This window comes from Rana temporaria, chromosome 1 (genome assembly GCF_905171775.1).
Source record: "Rana temporaria chromosome 1, aRanTem1.1, whole genome shotgun sequence".
Classification (NCBI taxonomy): Eukaryota; Metazoa; Chordata; class Amphibia; order Anura; family Ranidae; genus Rana; species Rana temporaria.
In genome coordinates, this window is record NC_053489.1 from 500,480,677 (window position 1) to 500,501,619 (window position 20,943).

Genomic DNA, 20,943 nt, shown 5'->3' on the forward strand with positions numbered 1-20,943 from the left:
TCCCCATCAACTTTACAAGTAGTGTTTTGTAGCCGTCTGAGCTACAGAACCTCTAATTAACTTTCCACAGTTACAGGATCTGAAAGGGAATTACACAATAACATTATTCACATTATCAGCTTCATCTGATGTTATGTACAGTGTGTTATGATGGCTTCATTAGTGCAAGACTCATGAAAATCCAGCGACTCTCAAAAGTTGGCAGGGAGGATGTTAGCCGTTTGAACGCCAATTATAAAGCTCTCTGCCAACTAGAAAGATCCCATATCTGTATGGCTTCTGAAAATGGGAAACAGACACAATATTGTGTAAGCTGTACACATAGTAACAAGATGAAATAAAAACAAATGAGCTGGTTGGTTTAGCTATGCCAAACAAATCTACAGAATTTCTACAGGTTTTTAATGATTTTGACATTTTTGATACTGTAGGTGGAAAGTAAAAATCCAGTGAAAAAAAACAAACAAACAAACAAACACAGTTAAATGCAACATGCTGAAGCCCAGCTTTAAAATTAAATATATATATATATATATATATATATATATATATATATATATATATATATATATATATATATATATATATATATACACACACACACACACACACATACATACATACACACACGCGCTAATGTAAAACACCTGTTTGTGCTGCCACTTAATATTCAATAAACATGCAAATGAGGTGGAAAAAAAAAGAGAGAAAAAAAGAGAGAGAGAGAGAATTCCACAGTAGCGCACTAAATTATTCTACAAATTTCCTAAATATTAGCATTGTGAAATAGTCTGCCTGTCTTCAGCAAAAAGTTTGCAGGCTTTCTTGTGCATCATCATTTTCGACCTCAGCAATGCTGGCAGCATCATACGTCTATTTCCCAAAGACAACCTCTGGATAGGACGATGAGCACGTGCACACAACTTCTTTAGTCGACCATGGCGAGGCCTGTTCTGACTGGAACCTGCCCCGTTAAACCGCTGTATGGTCTTGGCCACTGTGTTGCAGCTCAGTTTCAGGGTCTTGGCAACCTTCTTATAGCCTAGGCCATCTTTATGTAGAGCAACAATTCTTTTTTTCAGATCCTCAGATTTCTTTGCCATGTTGAAATTCCAGTGACCAGTATGAGAGAGTGATAACACCAAATTTAACACACCTGCTCCCCATTCACACCTGAGACCTTGTAACATTAACAAGTCACATGACACCGGGGAGGGAAAATGGCTAATTGGGCCCAATTTGGATATTTTCTCTTACGTATTTACTCACTTTTGTTGCCAGCGGTTTAGACATTAATGGCTGTGTTGAGTTATTTTGAGGGGACAGCAAATGTATTCTGTTAAACAAGGTGCACACTCACTACTTTACATTGTTTTAATTTCTTCAGTGTTGTCACATGAAAAAATATAATAAGAGGGGCGCATGCGCGGAGGCACCCGTGATGGCTGCTTAAGCCGGGAGCTCCGCACTGACCCGGTCATCTCGCCGCCCTAGCCCGGAACGAACGGCAGCCGACGGCCCGAATTTTGGCTACACACCTGGGGGAACCTTAGGGCTACTTGTATATGTACAGCAGCGCGGTCCTGCGGGACCTAAGGACCCGTTATTCGCCGGTGGAGATACCGAGCGAATCAAAGATGGCGACCGCGCCTCAGGTAACAGAAGCCAGCGCTGGGGGGAAGCAGGAGGACAGACAAACTATATCCCAGAAACCCATCTCCTACGCAGACATGACTGCCCATGGCGCTCCTGTTCTCATGTCTCTCTCACCAGCGGCCATAGTTCCTAATATGGAGAATCCCTGAGGCCCCGTACACACGACAGAGTAACTCGACGTGCTTGGCACGTCAAGTTCCTCGTCGAGTTTTGGGATGAAGCCGCCGAGGAGCTCGGCGGGCCGCCTTCTCCCATAGAACAACGAGAAAATAGAGAACATGTTCTCTATTTTCTCGTCGAGTTCCTCGGCGGCTCCATCGAGCCAAAACTGTACAGACGACAGAGTTTCTTGGCAGAATCCGGGTTTTGACCGAGTTTCTTGGTGAATTCTGCCGAGAAACTCTGTCGTGTGTACGAGGCCTCACAGCAGCACTCAGCCTCTCCTATCTCCCCCATGGGAGCTGCACTATCCCCCTCAGGCGCCATTTTCTCCTCAGGCATCCCTGAACCCATTATGCCTCAAAATGCAGGGGAACTTTTCCTAAAACTCTCTGAATTGTTGGAGAAAGGCCTGGCCAACACTGCCAACAAAATAACTAATGACATTAGAACTGATTTCCAAAACCTCGGCTCTAGAATGGAGGTGATAGAACAAAAATTGGATATCACTGTTTCTAGGGCTAATCAGAACACTGACCACATACATGCTTTGCAAGAACAGCTTGACAATGCTTTGAACAGAATTGACGACCTCGAAAATCATTCAAGGAGAGAGAATTTTAGGGTCAGGGGGATCCCAGAATCCATTCTGGACGTTTCTACAGCAGTGCAGGACCTCATAAAGCACCTTCTACCGTCAATAAATGCTCATAAATGAGAACTGGACAGGGCACACAGGTCCCTTGGCCCTCTCAGGAAGGACGGTTCACCTAGAGACATTGTGGTAAAGCCACATTACTACACAGTAAAAGAGGAAGTAATGAAAGCCTCACGTCAACATCCCTCCATCCTGTTCCAAGGAGTCAATGTACAAATATTTGCGGACATATCCCCTCTAACCATCCAAAGGCGTAGGGCCCTGAAACCTTTGCTATCTATTCTGATGCAGAAAGAAATTCGGTACTGGTGGGCCTTCCCATTTGCCCTGAAATTCTCACTTAAGGGAAAAACTTATTCCTTCACATCCCTACCTGAGGGGGAAAAACTTCTACTTTCCCTGAAGCTTATCACGCTGGATCCAGCAATGGACACCTCCACCTCACAGGCAGGATCATCCAAACGGCCTACTCCTACCAGCCCTATCTCACCGCCATGGAAATTCAATAAAAGCAGACGTATTAAGGACTCAGTCACAACCTGACTTTTTTGTGTCATCAGACATGTTTTCCTTTTAGGGTTTCTGGGATGCCCATGATGGGGCACTTATTACCCGGGGTTTTCCAACAACTTTGGGAGATCCCTGGTCCACTTGGTTCCCAACCTTTTCAACCACCTTAGGTTTTCTTTTTCTCCTTCACAGGATTGATTTTTGAAAAACTTATCATATATTTTGTATACTACAGGTGCCACCGGTTTTGATCCGGGCCCCTTCTCAGTTTGGCGGGAGGGACCGGGATCAAAGCTCCTTTGGTATTTTTTGAGGACATCCAAACTTATTTTTGAACCACTCAGGTTTCTATATATATAGCCATTGACTCACGGTCATTAAACCTGGACTTAAACTTAGTAATATTTTGGTTTTCTTACAATGCATACTGATATGTTCTAATTAGATCCCTTCTTTTTTGATCTATGGGCTTCGGCTGCCCTTGTTCTACATGTTCTAAAATGTTACAGTTTTTGGTATTATATATTAATAATAAATTTATGTGCCTTATTCCTCTCAGGGATGGCTATGACCGGGGCAGATGCCTTGTGCCCCCGTCCAACCCTCGACTGTGGATTCTCCACTATCGGGAGTTGGTCTGGTAACCCTTGACTTGGGTTACGTGTATGTTTTGTTTGGCGGGAGGGGGTTGGGACTTTTTCCCCCCCACTCTCGCCGGTTTCATTTAATATGCTTAGTTTTATGTTCCTTCTTTCTTTTCTCCTGCTTTTCTAGTCTTTTTTCTAAGGTTGCCAAGCTGTGGACACAGTTCCTTACTAGCCCTTCTCCGGGTCCCGGCCCTATATATGCCGTCTGCTCTCGGATCCCACGCCTCCTATCCTCTGGGGTAAGTTCACATAGCTACCATATGCTCTTATTATTTGATGGGCATGTCACATAACTCCACTCCATCTCCACTTCTTAGAGTGGTATCCCACAATGTCCAAGGTCTAAATTCCCCTGTCAAAAGGAAGAAAGTGTTCCAATCCTATCGCTCCCAAAAACTAGAAGTACTTCTTCTACAAGAAACCCATTTTCCTACAAGTTATTCCCCTTCATTCATCCATACTCACTACCCTCAATTCTTCCTGGCAAATGCCGAGGACAAGACAAGAGGGGTTGCAGTTCTCTTCGCTAAATCTTGTAAATTTAAATCATTATTAGTGCACAGGGACCCTGAAGGGAGATTTATCCTAGTGAAAGGGTGGATAGATGAGCAACTTTTTTCTTTTGTGTCTTATTACACTCCTAATAGAGGGCAACTCAATTTTTTTCAGTCAATGTTCAATTCCTTAGAAACACTCTTGGAAGGGATAGTCATATTTGGGGGAGATTCCAATGTGGCGTTCGACCAGGGTCTTGACAAGTCCAGACCTCTGTCTTCACAATTGACCCGTCCTACTAGGACTAGTTCGCAAATAGCTAAGCTGATTTTTCAGCGAAATTTAGTGGATGTTTGGAGGGAATTTAACCCCTCTAAAAGGGATTATACCCATTTCTCCAACCCTCACCGCTCCTACTCGAGGATAGACCACATCCTTGTTTCCTCGAGACATGTCCCTCTGATCACTAAAGCACGCATAAAAGAGACAGCTCTTTCTGATCACTCAATGGTGATCTGTTCCCTTCAAGGCAGGACAGGCGACTTTCGTCAATTCCACTGGAAGCTTAATGAAACCCTCCTTAAAGACCCAATGGTTGTCTTGGAAATTGAGAAAGCACTTCAGGAATATTTTAGCTTAAATGATGTCGAAGGGATCTCAGCTGAGACTTTGTGGGCTGCGCATAAGGCTACGATCCGTGGTAAGCTCATACAAATTGCTGCTAAAATAAAAAAGGACAAAGCTTTGGAAATTGAAAAATTGGATAGGGAATTTACAGATTTATGTAAACAGCACAAGAAAGACCATGCTACGATCCAGACTTCCCAGCTGGACGCTGCTAGACTAGCCCTCAACTTAGCGCTTACTGTAAGGGCTGAGAGGTCCCTGGGGTGGAGCGGAGCGAAATTTTACCAACATAAGGATCGAATGAGTACTATGCTAGCCACCAAACTTTCACCGACTTACCGCACATTCTCTCTCCCAAAAATCAAAACTCGCGAGGGGACTACTACCCTTAACCCCAAAATCATTCTCAAAACTTTCCAAGGATTTTATTCTGAACTTTACCAAGCCGGTGACTCAGCTGGGATTCCTGAGATTCAATCCTATATTGACAAATTGCCCATCCCTAGCCTTCACATTGATCATGTGGAGCTTATGGAGGCCCCCATATCTGTGAAGGAAACCTTGGATGTGATTAAAAATTTGAAGGGAGGTTCAGCTCCAGGGCCAGATGGCTTTTCGACCCCTTATTATAAAAACTTCGCGGATACTCTTGCCCCTTACCTTACAAAAGTTTTTCAACTCCAAAAGAACGGGGGAGGACCTGCATCCTCAGCTGAACGAGGCATTCATATCTGTTATCCCCAAACCTGATAAGGACCCGGAACTGGTAGAAAATTATAGACCCATCTCATTGATCAATAACGACATGAAAATTCTCACAAAAATTTTAGCTAACAGAATAAATTAATTTATTACCCATTATATACATAAAGATCAAGTAGGCTTCATACCGGGGAGACAGGGTCCGGACCAGATCAGGCGGGCGATAGATGTGGTTTCGTTACTACAGTCGGGGTGGGATGGAGGTCCTTCCCAGGAAGAACTGCTTCTGTCACTGGACCTTCAGAAGGCCTTCGATTCTATATCGTGGCCTTATCTATTTGAGGTCCTGAAACGGTGGGGGTTTGGGAAGAATTTCCTGGGAACACTGCGCTCCTTATACTCAGGACCGCAGGCGAAGGTCAAACTGCAGGGATATTTCTCAGATCCTATATTGATCAAAAGAGGGACCAGACAGGGATGCCCCTTGTCTCCTATCATTTTTGCTGTGGCAATAGAAACCTTAGCTATTGCCATCAGGTCCAATCAAGATATTACTGGAGTTTCTTGTGGACAGCAAACTCATAAATGCGCTTTGTTTGCGGACGATTGTCTCCTTTGTTACCTCCCCGGGAACCTCCTTGACTGCTATCTGTAAAGTGCTTGACTCATTTGGACATGTCTCGGGATTAAGGGTCAATATGAAAAAATCACTGGCATTGAACATAAATATACAACCTACACTGGTAGAGCGACTGAAGACTTTGTTTAGATTCCAGTGGGCTGACACCTCTATTCGTTACTTGGGGATAAATCTAACTAATAAATTTGAAAACCTTTATCAAGCTAACTTCCCTCCTATGTTCCGCTAACTCGAAACTGATCTACAAACATGGGCCACTCACAAAATATCCTGGCTAGGAAGGATCAATTCGGTCAAAATGACTCTCCTACCTAGACTGCTATATTTGTTTAGGTCTCTCCCCATTGCAATTAGGAAAGATCAACTTAAAAAATTCCAGGGCAAAGTGTTGAAGTTTATTTGGGATGGTAGAGGATATAGGCTGCCCCAAAATGTTTTATATGGACCCATAACTAAAGGAGGTCTGGGTTTACCACTCCTATATCGCTACTATCAGGCAGCCAGATTGACCCAACTGTCATCCATCTACTCCAGCCGAGAGAAACCAGATTGGATTGAGATGGAGGGTCAGGCAGTTCCTAATAATCCTCTGGACGACCTGCTCTGGTGTTCCCAAAAACTAAGACCGGCCATAATGGCCCCAACACTCTATCAGGCATTCAGGCTTTGGGATGACTTGCGGAAATCTCCTGCGATAATCTCCGATATGCGACCTTTAGCTAATCTGTTTCAGATTCCCTACTTTAATCCGAATAGGGACCCTACGATTTTTCGCTGGTGGTTGGACAAGGGACTTTATAGGATTGGACACTTTCTTTCCCCAGTGGGCCTGATCTCATTGGCACACTGTGTGGGATCCTTGGGTATGCCGGACTCTGAAAATGATAGATATTCCCGGATATCCCATTTTATTACATCAATTTGGAAAAATAAACCAAATCCCCCTGAGTTCACCCATTACGAAAGATGGTGCATTAGCACTACTGAACAGAGAGGTGGCATTTCCATTGTTTATAACTCACTATCGGAACCTACATCCAAATTTTCTTACATGGAGGCGTGGGAGAAAGATCTACAGATGTCCTGGACTCTGGAGAAGTGGCATGAGGTAGGATCGAGATCTTCTAAAGGTCTTATTAATATCTCTTTGATTGAAGCTAACCTTAAAGTATTAATGAGGTGGTACTTGGTCCCTTCCAGACTAGCAGCTATGTTTCCAACCACATCTCCATTGTGTTTCCGAAGTTGTCAAGCCCAGGGTTCCATGTTGCACATCTGGTGGGAATGCCCAAAAATTAGGGGATTTTGGAACAAAATGTTTTCTCTCATCAGGAAGGTAACCGGTGTACCGGTTGAAAAATCTCCCCAAATAGCATTACTAGGGGTCGGTGTACCCCAAGCCTCTAAATATACTCAAAGATTAATAGCCTTCATGCTCACAGGTGCCAAAATTACGCTGGCGGGTGCCTGGAAGCAACCTGCTGTCTCTGTCCAGGTGGCCAAGAGGAAAATCTCTTGGATCATGCACCAGGAGAAGATGGTCAGTTCAATACTCAATTCTTCCAAAACCTTTGAGGCGGTGTGGGAACCCTGGGCTAGACATATAGGTTTACCTATGATATAAAGATGAGAGAGGGTGGAGTTCCTCCATCTTATCCTTGGTCTTCTGCTCTTGTTACTTCCAGGGATTGTGGTCCGGTCAGTACAGTCCGTAGCTGGCAACATCAACCTATACTCTTTCTTTCTTTTCCTTTCTAGGTCTCTCTGACCCTTTACCTTCTTTCTTTCTTTTTCCCTTCTTTCAGTTATATCTTCATATAGATTTGAAGATAAAGTAGTCAGTTTAACTTTAATGATTACATTAGAGAATTTTTTGTCTTTTTTATATTTTTTTCCTTTATTGCCGTAAAATACCACTGGAGATTACTGCTCATTTACTATGTTTTCTTCTGGAATCTCCAGCCCTCACTGAAAATGTGATTGTGAGGTAGGATATTCCCTACTCTGGGATTTGCCCACGACCCCGGAAACATCAGTTATTCCGGGACTGGGGGTTCATTTTCACTTTTATTAAGCACATCCAATGAGTTTAACGTATTCACCGATTCTTAGGCACAGTGTGAACCCATTGAGGGTGCCGGGAATGCAGTCAGTATTAGGTGCTATTTTCTTTTTTTAATTATTAATTTATTTCCTTATTTATTTGTCTTTACCCGTTTTCCCTTTTTCTTCCCTTTGAACATTGCAAGTTCGGGGGTGGGGAAAAGTGGGGGAAAAATTACCTTGTTCTACGCATAGTGTTGTCTTTGCTCTAAACTGATTTGAAGATTTTACCTCTGTATCGTATGTATATCATTCGGCCCCAGGCTGTTCTGGTGGCTCTTGCAATGTACTGTACTGCTTTTCAATAAATTTCTTTAAACCCAAAAAAAAAAAAAATATATAATAAAATATTTACAAATTTTGGGAGATACTGTGTGTGTGTGTAGATATATATATATATATATATATATATATATATATATATATTTTTTTTTGTATTATTACACACACTATATACCGTATATATACACACACACTGCAACAACCTGGCATGAGGAACATGCAAAGTTAGGTTGGCATATTGAACAGTATTCAATCATTAAAGAAGAGTGATCTCACTGTTAGAAACATTAGAAGACATACTGTAGGGCTCCACCTATAAAACTAGAATATGCCTTTTGGATGGACTGACCCCTAAATAGCTTAAGTGGACTGAAAAAAAATCCCATTTCACATACACAATATGTCATGCTACATGCTAGCAATTACCACATTATTATTATAAATAATCATCATTATGAAACAAATAACTGCAGAATCCCATGGCCTCAGACTTCTAATCATTAGTGCAAATAATCTAGATCTATAAATCATTCTTTTTAGTTTTAGGTGTTTAAGGTTTGAACTTATTGGACTTTTTATTCCTGTCTGTGTCCCTTTTAGGGACGCTAATTTTCACTTTCTGTCCTGGTGCCAATGGTAAAAAAGAGTTAGATGTTATAAAAAAAAAAAAAAAAAAAAAATACGCTTTAGGCCTAGTACACACGAGAGGATTTATCCGCGGATACGGTCCACCGGACCGTTTCCGCGGATAAATCCTCTCGAGGATTTGCGAGGATTTGGATCCGATGGAGTGTACTCACCATCGGATCGAAATCCACGCCGAAATCCCCTCGCGATGACGTGTCGCGCCGTCGCCGCGATGATGACGCGGCGATGTGCGCGACGCTGTCATATAAGGAATTCCACGCATGTGTCGAATCATTACGACGCATGCGGGGGATCCCTTCGGACGGATTGATCCGGTGAGTCTGTACAGACCAGCGGATCAATCCGTTTGGATGGATTCAAGCTGATAGATTTGAAAGCATGTCTTCAAATTTCTATCCGCTTGAAATCCATCCCAGGGGATAAAAATCCGCGGAAACAGATCCGCTGGATTGTACACACCAGGGGATCTATCCGCTGGAGCCGGTCCGTGGATCAATTCCAGCGGATGGATCCTCTCGTGTGTACGGGGCCTTACAGCAGAAAAAGTTTAAAGTGAAAATCTCACAATTGACCCGTTTTAGGTGATAAAGGGTCAAATGTGGGATTTCCCCTACTTCCTATCACCTGTTATAGCAAAAGGCCAGGAAATGAGGGGAAACCTTCTCAATGGAGACATGAACAACGATGAAAGCCTGACTGGAGTTCTAACCCTTTCCTGCTTTACCCAGCACTAGGGAAAATAATTGGCTAGCGTTTTACCTATTAAATGGAAATTCCTAGCGCTGAAGGCCTGGAATCCCCACCTATGTCCCCCCTCTCCCAATAACACCCAACTCAGGAATAATCCATCCCTGGCCCACCTAAGATCAAATCCACAGCCAATAATGTGGAGGAAGTTTACCAACTCTTCAATAACCTTTCCGAAAAGTAAACATCCCTTCCCAGTATCAATACCTCCAGATTGCACATGCTTTCAGATTTCAACTTCCACAGGGTCACACCAACCTAGTCCAATCAGCCCTCAAATCTTTACTGCCTTTTGAAACCAACCTCTGCTTTATATCAACTCCTCTTGAATCTCACCACCCCTGAGCTCTCCATCTTTAAGCAAAACTGGCTAGTGGATATCCTGGACATCGATCAGGATGATTAGGAGGACCATTTAAACTGCTTGTATCCATCAAGATCGCCTTATTCAATTCAAAACTGTGATCCATGCATACTTCTCGCCACACTGGCCCCATAAGATTCAACCAGCAATCCCTCCCTCCTGCTGGCATTGGGACTACCCAGTGGGAGATTTCTCAATTGTTTTTTGAATGTGCCCAACCATCTCTCACTACTAGAATTACATTGTGGGCAATATCAATTGATGTTGCACAAACATCCTTTAATCCCGCACCCAAAATCTGCTTACTTGGCCTGGTCTACGAAAGCAGAACGAACACTCCTCATCTTAATATTCTACACCAGAAAAGCTATAACATTGCAGTGGAAAAGGCCTTCCCCCTCCTTCCTCCCTTTTCTGGAAGCACTTAGTGAACTCCACTCTGCCTCTTCACCAGGATACCTACAATAATATAGGTTGCCCAAACAAAGGCACTATGGTATAGGCACGATGGCTTGGAGAGCCTTCCACTGCTACTATGCCTCCCAGTTGAGCATCCCTTGACAAATCATGGTGTTAATGATTAGTCTCCCTTAGATCTTTTATTCCAACATAACATTGCCCCATGTGTGGGACCTCAACATGCATACGGGTACATTTTCTATATTTTCATACTCTCATACGCATTAACTTGTGAGTCACACATTACCACTGTTATACTTCTTTTCTCTTTATCGTATCTCCTTGCTGGGTGCCCTAACCCTGCGTGGGCTTTGAAAAGGAATTTCCTGCTTTTATGGGCTTCATGAATGCTTAAACAGAGAAGTACAGGCAAAGCTCGTTTGGCTGTACTCCTCCTATGGATCACAGGAGTGCAGTTCATTTTGCACTCCTGTGACCGGTTTTCAGCAGGGCTGAAATCTGCTCTTTGCAGAAGTCAGCCCAGAAGTCAGCCCAAGCTCCACGTCATCCGTGGACCGACATCTGGCTCAGCCTCTCAGGGAGCTGCTGAGAGCTTGAGCCGGCCACTCCCACCCCATCCACAACTCGGCGCTCCAGTGAGCATGGGGGGGGGGAGCAGAGCAGAGAGCTGTGACTGATAGTTACCAGCTCCCTGCTCAGGTAATCAGCGGTGTTCGATCGCTCGGTTCTCAATGTAGAGGAGGTGGGGACAGATGCAACATCGGGCCGATGCTGCATCCCCAAAAAAACAAACAGAGACCCATACTTCTCCTTTAAAAGAGGACAATGTCCTTACTTGGCTAATGGCATGGGAAGACCTCTAAACATTCATAAGGCCCCTTTCACACTACCGTGACTTCAAAGTCACGCAATTGTGCTGTGATTTTAAACGCAATTTCAGGGAAAGCCTGTGTAATTCGCATCACAGTCAGACCAAAGTAGCACAGGGACCACTTTGAAGTCGCACAGATATGAATGGTACTCATTGGAAATCATGGGGTACGACTTTGTCCCAAGTCGCACAAGTATGAAAGGGGCCCAAATGGCCAACGCGTTAGCCATGGCTAATGGCTCATGTTCCATGAGTTTGGTTCAGAAGAAGAGGGCCTGACCCTCAAAATACATTAGTCATTTATGGATGTTTAGAGATGGCAGTGTGTGTTCCGTACAACTATGACAAAACAGGTAGGGTGGAGCTTGAATACGAGCTACTGCGCATACGCCAATTAGCCACGGCCATCTTGCTTATGGGAAGGATAGAAGTTTTTTACAGATCTACATGCCTGTATACAATATATACGGTATCTTGTAAGTGTAAATATTTCTAATAAATCTTCCTGGTTTTAATTGATTAACACTATGGAGACTGCTTTTCTCTATGTATGAATATATTGGCACATGGAGTTTCTATATCCCATACATGCTGGGGATTTTTGCGAAACACATTACCCTGCTACAATTTCAGTGAATTAATTGGAATTCTTGTTGAACCAGCAAACAGCTAAAAATGCCTTTCTTTTGGTACTTCTGGGATACACTTTTTGGCCAACAGGATCGCCAGCCACTTGGGATCGTTTTTTGCTTCACTTTTTCCTTTAATGGGACTAATACTTTTGTGTTCCCTTTTGGCACTATTTTACTTTTAGCACTGACTTTCTTATATTGTACAATATTAACTATATGAATCTATTAAGCACCGTTTATGATTCATTGTGTATATGCTTTGTATTAGAGCATTGTTACAGTTGCTACTTATTATAAGGGTTTTAGGCATCCAGCACGGTTTCTCTCTTTTTCATTTAGATTGATTTAGCCATTAGAAATACCCAGACCATGAAGGTAGTCATAGCAGGCCTCCATGTGACAAAACTCTGCTTTAATGGTCTATTTCAAAACACTTGGTGGGGGGGGGGGGGGTCCCTAAACCAATGCAAATGCTGACAAAAAGTAACAGTAACATTTGTGGGCTTTGCTAGCTGTGAGTAGACCTATTATATCAGGTAAGGTAAGGAGTAAGGACTGCTGTTCTGGGGGTATATTCTACAGAACGTGAGTATAACACGAACATTGTCTCAAAAAGTTGGTCAAAAGGATACCAACACAGGATGGACTGTGAGTGCCTAAAATAAGTGGCTCAAAAGTTGGAAGTGAAAAGAATGGACTTTATAGGCACCAATTATATGAAGAATAAACAATATCTGTATTGACAAATTAACCACTTAAGCCCCGGACCAAAATGCAGGTAAAGGACCAGACCCCTTTTTGCGATTCGGGACTGCGTCGCTTTAACTGACAATTGCGCGGTCGTGCAACGTTGCTCCCAAACAAAATTGGCGTCCTTTTTTCCCCACAAATAGAGCTTTCTTTTGGTGGTATTTGATCACCTCTGCGGTTTTTATTTTTTGTGCTATAAACAAAAATAGAGCGACAATTTTGTAAAAAATTCAATTTTTTTACTTTTTGCTATAATAAATATCCCCCAAAAATATATACCAAAAAAATGTTTTCCTCAGTTTAGGCCGATACGTATTCTTCTACATATTTTTGGTAAAAAAAAAAATCGTATAGCGTTTACAAAATAGGGGATAGTTTTATTGCATTTTTATTATTTTTTTTTTTTTTTTACTACTAATGGCAGCGATCATCGATTTTTTTCGTGACTGCAACATTATAGCGGACACTTCGCACAATTTTGACACATTTTTGGGACCATTGTCATTTTCACAGCAAAAAATGCATTTAAAATGCATTCTTTATTGTGGAAATGACAGTTGCAGTTTGGGAGTTAACCACAGGGGGCGCTGAAGGGGTTATGTTTCACCTAGTGTGTGTTTACAACTGTAGAGGGGTGTGGCTGTAGGAGTGACGTCATTGATTGTGTCTCCCTATAAAAGGGGATGACACGATCGATGCAGCCGCCACAGTGAAGCACGGGGAAGCCGTGTTTACACGCGGCTCTCCCCGTTCTTCAGTTCCGGGGACCGATCGTGGAACCCCATCGGCGATCGGGTCCGCGGGTCTCGCGGTCCCGGACCTACGGCTGGGTAGATGTAAAGGACGTGCTGGTACGTCCATCTGCCCAGCCGTGCCATTCTGCCGACGTATATCGTCGTGCGGCGGTCGTTAAGTGGTTAATACATAGTTTTAAAAAAAGGGAAAAAATCAAATACACTAAAAAACGACAACATTTTCCAATAAAGATCAGAAAATGTCAAAACACGTCCCAAAGGGCGTGTATGACCGTATAAAGTAGTAAGAAAGTTGTTTAGCTCAACATGTTTCGCGATGGCCGCTTATTCAGGAGCTAGTAAAATCTCTAAAAGGAGACAGATCATTATTGGTTTACATTAAAACAGCAAACATTGATATATACTAAAAAAGAAAAGAAGAAAAAAACAATAGAGCATATACACTGTAGTACATCTATTGAATCAATTCTTCAAGATATGCGAATAAAATATAACACGAACATGTCGCATGTGTAAAATCTTTTGTATTACTCTAAAATTCATCCAGATAAGGGGAACAATGAACAAATGTTGATACGTTTCAGCCCCGATGGGCTATAGTCATATAATCGTATTATGGCTAAAGTCCACTCAGGCTGAAACGTGTTATTTTTGGTGCATTATTCCCCTCATCTGAGATGGATTTGGAGTAATGAAGATTTTACACAAGTGACATGCCTTGTTGCCTACTTATTTCTGGAAGATAGTTTTGGCAGTGCATACTGTGGTCTCAGCACATAAACTGTCATTCTCACAAGTTTGTATGGTAAAAGCAGTAGTAGCACCACACTTATCTTCTAAACACTTAAAACATACCCTTTTGAAAATACACTAACATCCATGGTTTCTGGAAAAACCTTGTTTCTGTCTTCCCTGCCCTCTAGTTGTACAGCATTATGTTTGCGACACAATAAAAGTTGCATTATTGTGGAAAAAAGCAACAATGTGTAATGGAAGTCACAATAACTAAAATAATGTTTTTTGTAGTTAGATTGACTGTTGTATTTCAAACCACGTTCTGTTTTTTTATGCAGAGAACTTTGTGTCTACCAATTGCTGAATAAATTCAAGTTGTTTACCAAAACAGAAGCAGTCCTCTTTTTTATGTTTTATCTCTCTTACACTAAACTAAAACGGTTGCCAGGAAACACAGCAGTGAACTTCTGATCAATAGCTAGAGAGTGTCATCATTTTAACAATCTGGGGGTCTACAATAGTTAGCACAATCTTTATAAATCCAACAACTGAAAGCTAGAATTTGGTTGTTATATAAAACACCATATTACTTTTCTCTGAACCATTTATTTCTAAATAAGGCCTTTAATACGCAGCTGCTGTATCCCAATGTAAGGTCACACTGCAGTAGCTAAATTCTACCCTGCTTACTTGTGGTTGACAAGATGTGGACAATCAAAACGTGACAGCCTAGTACATAATAAAATAAAGATCAAGAAAATATAGTAGCTACTGTATATCATTTGTGAACTAAAAAGTACAGGAGTGATTTGTGCATTTCAGTGACATGAGCTAGTAAGAGAGACTGTCTCTATGCTATACAAAACAATGCATTCAGTCCAAAAGATATATCAAACAGGAATTCAATGTAAACAACGCACTGTAAATGTGTTATATCTCATAACTGTCCACACAAACAAAACAACAACCATCGACTTGTGTCATCATAAAGGACCAATTTTATAGTTATTACAACTTTCAGGGGAAAAAAAAAAAATTGGCTAGTACTGGATAAGCCAACATGAAATGAAAACAAATATATTTACAGTACACAATTCATTTTCAATGGATGCCGAAAGAACTAGACTTGAAGCTAAAGTGCTCTTCAATGTCCCCAAGGTAGGGAGCATTACAGTACACGGTGTTCTCGGACAATTTGTACACATATATTCTTGCTATTGTTCACTTTGATACTACAATAGTACAATACTACCGGTGCTTGTTGCAGAAAAGCATAGCTGCCAGGTAGCGCAGGCAGGGTAAGCATGGGGGGGGGGGGGCATGCCCTTTTTGAAGACACTGTGGGGTAGGTTTACCAAAACTGGTGCATTTAGAATCTGACGCAGCTGTGCATGGTAGCCAATCAGCTTCCAACTTCAGTTTGTTCGATTAAGCTTTGACAATAAGCCCTTGTTCATTTATTTATTTATTACTATTTATTTGGGAGGCGCGCATATACCACCGGTTGGTGGTGCCAAAGCGCTTTGTGACAAAATAGCCCAGATGTTCTGGCGAGGGGAGCATAAATAAAAGAGAGGGGAGAAAAAAACAAGAAATCAACGAAGAAAAATTGGCCTAGGATTGAAATGCTTGGCAGAATAGCCAGGTCTTCAGCTTCTTCCTGAACGTATATAGGCTTCGGGAGATGCGAATGTTAAGCGGGATTTGGTTCCAGAGAGTCACCCCCGCAGAGCCAATCCGTTTTCCTCCTATAGAAATTAGCCTGTCAGTATTGCCAATGAGTAGAGCTTTGTTGGCTGAGCGAAGACAGTGTCTAGGTATATAGTGTGGAGTCAGATCTGATAGGAACTGTGGGCCCAGCTGGTGGTAGCCCCTGTAGATCAGACAGGATTTTAAAATCGGCCCGTTTTGTAACAGGGAGCCAGTGAAGTTCTTTGAGCACAGGGCTGATATGGTCTTGCTTTTGGAGATTGTAGATACGCCTGGCTGCTTGATTCTGCACCAGCTGCAGTTTCTTAGACCATTTCATTGGAATGCCTAGTAGGACTCCATTTGAAAAGTCAAGGCGAGAAATAGAGCCTGGACTAAGTCTTTCCTCTGGTCTTGGGTCAGGAGATGTTTTGCCTTGCGGATAAGTCGTAGAAAATGGAAGGCTCTCGAAACCGATTGTCTAACCTGGGGAATCATACTTAGTTTTTCGTCAAGGATAACCCCCAGGACCGTCACCTTATCTTTCGGATTTGGTGTCAAGCCCAACTCAGTGGGCCAATTTTGAAGAAAGTCAGTCTTGCCTTTTCCAACTATCATGACCTCTGTTTTGTTACCATTGAGGCACAGTTTGTTGATGGTCATCCAGTGGTAAATGTCGCGCAGACAATTGGCCAATCTTAAGGGCATGTCAGGGTAAGTTAGATCAGGGTTTCTCAACTCCAGTCCTCAAGGCGCCCCAACAGGTCATGTTTTCAGCTTTTCCCTCAGATAAAATGGCTGTGGTAATTACTAGGGCAGTGAAACTGATCAAATCACCTGTGAAAAATAATGGAAAGCCTGAAAACATGACCTGTTGGGGCGCCTTGAGGACTGGAGTTGAGAAACACTGAGTTAGATCATCGGCTACCAAACACGGCTTTGAAATCGTACGATTTCATCAGAAACAGCAAGATTTCAAAGTCGCATGGCCATGCGACTTCGGGTGCGACTTGAAAGACATCTGTGAGGCTTCATGAACAGATGTCTATTGAAGTTGCACCCAAAATCGGAAAAAGTAGTGCAGGAACTACATTTGCAAATCGGTGCTGCAAAGTCAGAGCCACAGCGATTGTAGCGGTGCCATTCCCGGCATTAAGCTGCAACCTGTCACAACACATGAAAAATCGCTTTACTGTGAACGAGGGATAAAAACTGGATGCTGATTAGTTTCTGTGCAGAGTTTTAACAGTTTTAGTAAATATCACCCGTCACCTTATCCTGCATTGGTAGGATGACTGTGCCTCTTTACCCACTTAAGGACCGCCTCCAGCACATATACGTCGGCAGAATGGCACGGCTGGGCACAAGCACGTACCTGTACGTCCTCTTTAAGTGCCCAACCCGCGACCCGGTCCGAAGCTCGGTGACCGCGGGACCCGATCGCCGCCGGAGTCCCGCGATCGGTCCCCGGAGCTGAAACACAGGTTCCCCGTTCTTCACTGTGGTGCTGTCATTGATCGTCTGTTCCCCGATATAGGGAAAGGCGATCAATGATGTCACACGTCCAGCCCCGCCCCCCTACAGTTAGAAACACATATGGAGGTCACACTTAACCCCTTGTCATTTTCACGGTAAACAATGCATTTTTAGAGATTTTTTTTGCTGTGACAATGGTCCCAAAAATGTGTCAAAATTGTCCGATGTGTCCGCCATAATGTCGCAGTTACGAAAAAAAAATCGCTGATCGCCGACATTAGTAGTAAAAAAAAAAAAAATTATCCCCTATTTTGTAAACGCTATAAATTTTGCGCAAACCAATCGATAAACGCGTATTGCGATTTTTTTTACCAAAAATAATAAGAAGAATACGTATCGGCCTAAACTGAGGGGAAAACAAGTTTTTTTATATATTTTTGGGGGATATTTATTATGGCAAAAAGTTAAAAATATTGCATTTTTTTCTAAATTGTCGCTCTATTTTTGTTTATAGCGCAAAAAATTAAAACCGCAGAGGTGATCAAATACCACCAAAAGAAAGCTCTATTTGTGGGAAAAAAAGGACGCCAATTTTGTTTGGGAGCAACGTCGCACGACCGCGCAATTGTCAGTTAAAGCAACGCAGTGCCGAATCGCAAAAACTGGCCAGGTCCTTTATCTGCATTTTGGTCCGGGTCTTAAGTGGTTAAAGTGGACATAGCCTAGATATATTATTTCATGTTAAATGCATGTCCATTAAACTACATGTGAACATCATACATATACTTAAAGTATATATATTACTAGTATATGTATTTATTACTTGTATTAGTACTCTGACAATAAAAGTGTAAAAAAAAATTAAAAATAGGCAGGAAAAACAAAAAAACAAATCCTCAAATGTTTGAATGACCAGCTTTACTCTATAACCTGACAGTGTAAAATCCCATCAGAGTCTCACAGAGATCGGCACCCTGCAGCCTGTTACCCTGTGACTTGCCAGAACAGTGCATTGAACAGAAGGGATCACTAAAGAGGAAAAGACGGAGGATTTTCCTCTTACTGCCTTCAACAGACTCAGCTGGCATCTTTATCCAATTATGTTTCTCTCCAGCAGACCTAAGAGACTGCTAAGGCAAGAGATATTTGAATGGACAGCTAATCTGGCCAGGACTGGTCAGCACAACACATTTATCACAAGAGCTGACTGATGCTAAAAGAAGTCTCCAAGAACTCCAAATTCTTCTTCATGCAGGTACCTGTTGTAACAATTGTTGTCAAAGTGCATGCACCTACAAGGTGTGCCATAAAAAAGCTTTTGCTTTTCCTGGAACTCCAGGCCCAGGTAAAATTACCCTCTGCTGAATACTTCCACTACCTTCAAATAGCTAATTTTACTCGAACGGTGACAGGTGTTCGTCCCTCATTTGACGGTATGTCCTTTTACGAAAATATTTGTAACTCAGATCCACATGCCCCTGGTATTATTTTGCGTATTTATAATCACCTCACTGCTCCACCGACTGAACTTCCTCTATATGCTGCACAGTGGTCCAAGGACTTACAAGTATCATTGGAATCGGATGACTGGGCGAATATATGGGCCTGCACTAAAACTTCCACTCAAAACGTGATTGCCTTGGAGGCCAATTATAAAGTGCTCATGCGGTGGTACCTAGTCCCTGCTAGGATATCCAAATTCTTACCTTCCTACCCATCCGTATGTTTCCGAGGCTGTGGGGAAAGTGGTACTCGCGCGCATATTTGGTGGTTTTGCCCTATTGTACAACAATTCTGGATAATGATATTTCATATGGCCTCTACTCTATTGCATGATACTCTCCTCCCTGATCCATCTTTGGCCCTACTAAATCATGTTAATGGTGACTACACTAGGGCCCAGGTTCGCCTTCTCCTTCAATTAACCACGGCCGCTAAACAAACTATAGCCAAGGCTTGGAAGACCCCTAAACTCCATATAGCTGAAGTGAAACATAGAGTGACCCAAGCAATGATCCATAGTAAGACTGAAGCAATTGATCTAGACCGAGTCCCCCAGCACGACAAGGTTTGGACCCCTTGGGTGGAGTACTTTCTCCCCCCTGATTTTGATGCAACCTTACTTACCCTGTGAACGTTGAGATGTTATCACAGTTTGACACTATGACCCCTCGGGGGTCTGTGCGACCACGCCAACATCGTTTTCTTCTACTCTTCTTTCCTTCTTTCCTATTTGCTTCTAGCTCTTACTTTTCTATCTCTCCTTCTACGTCCCCCTTTCTCTGGATTTTCCTGTCCCCATGTTAAAACACTTTACTTGTGAGCACAAGGGCGGTACTGTAACTTACTGCCCCTATTTAGCTTACGGTTTCTTAATTTTGAACCTACAGAGTACATATTATTATTTTGCACTGCTCTTGGAATTGAGTCTTTTTCTTTGTTAATTTAGATTTGTCCCTAGTTACTATGTCCCCAGTAGCTTTCGCTATAACGACCTCCTCTACTATGTACTGTTTGCTTATAAGTTATCTGTGCTTAGATGATCTTGCTGTTATGATTATATCCATTGTATCCAAAATGTGTCATTGTATTTCCTTTATCATTTCAACCAAAAATGTTTGTCATATTACTCTGTGTTCTTTATTTTCAATAAAAAATTTGAACACGAAAAAAGCTTTTGCTGCTCAAAAAAAACATGAGAGCAAGACTGCAGTTTTGCCATTGAACATAACGGCAAATACCAGACCTTCTGCAAAAATGTACTATGGACTGATGAATTAAAGCCTAACTCCAGAAATAGTAAAAGTCTTTCCTTGAAGTGGGGCTGTGGCTGCACTATAGGGGTTAGGTGCCGATTTAAATGTAGGGGGGCAGCAAAAACACGTTAACTTACCTAATCCACGCAAACCGCACTCCCCTACTTTCCTACAGTGGACTGACCCTTGGTGTCCTCAAGTACAAAGCAGGGCTATGATGCCTGCCGAATCAGTCTTGATGATATAAGGGGGAACTGTCTGTGGGGTGCAGAGGAGAAGAGGCTGCAGTGACCAATCTAGCAGCATGAAGGAGCATGTGGAATGAGAGGGCCAGGAAAGTAAAATTGCTTTACCTGGTTCTCTAGGCATAAACAAGTGCACAAGAGGACTTTTCCCAAGGATGGGCTTTAAATATAAGAAGTAACAATAACTGTACCCTTTTAGTGCAAAGTGAAGACACCATTTCAGGAAAACCATATCATATCAATTCTTAAGCATGGTATGGTTTGGGGTTCCTTTACTGATAACAACCAGACATGATGATCTTTCAATATAATGATATGAAGCACGCTATCAAATCCACCAAGGATTGGATCACAATGAAAAAATGGAGGGTTACAG

General features: G+C 42.4%; 1 protein-coding gene across 2 annotated transcripts in view; it reads right to left on the reverse strand.

The window, feature by feature from the left end:
* SCLT1 (sodium channel and clathrin linker 1) overlaps window positions 1-20,943 on the reverse strand; it is a 274,496-nt gene that overhangs the window by 176,833 nt on the left and 76,720 nt on the right. The gene's annotated exons all lie outside the window — the stretch shown is intronic.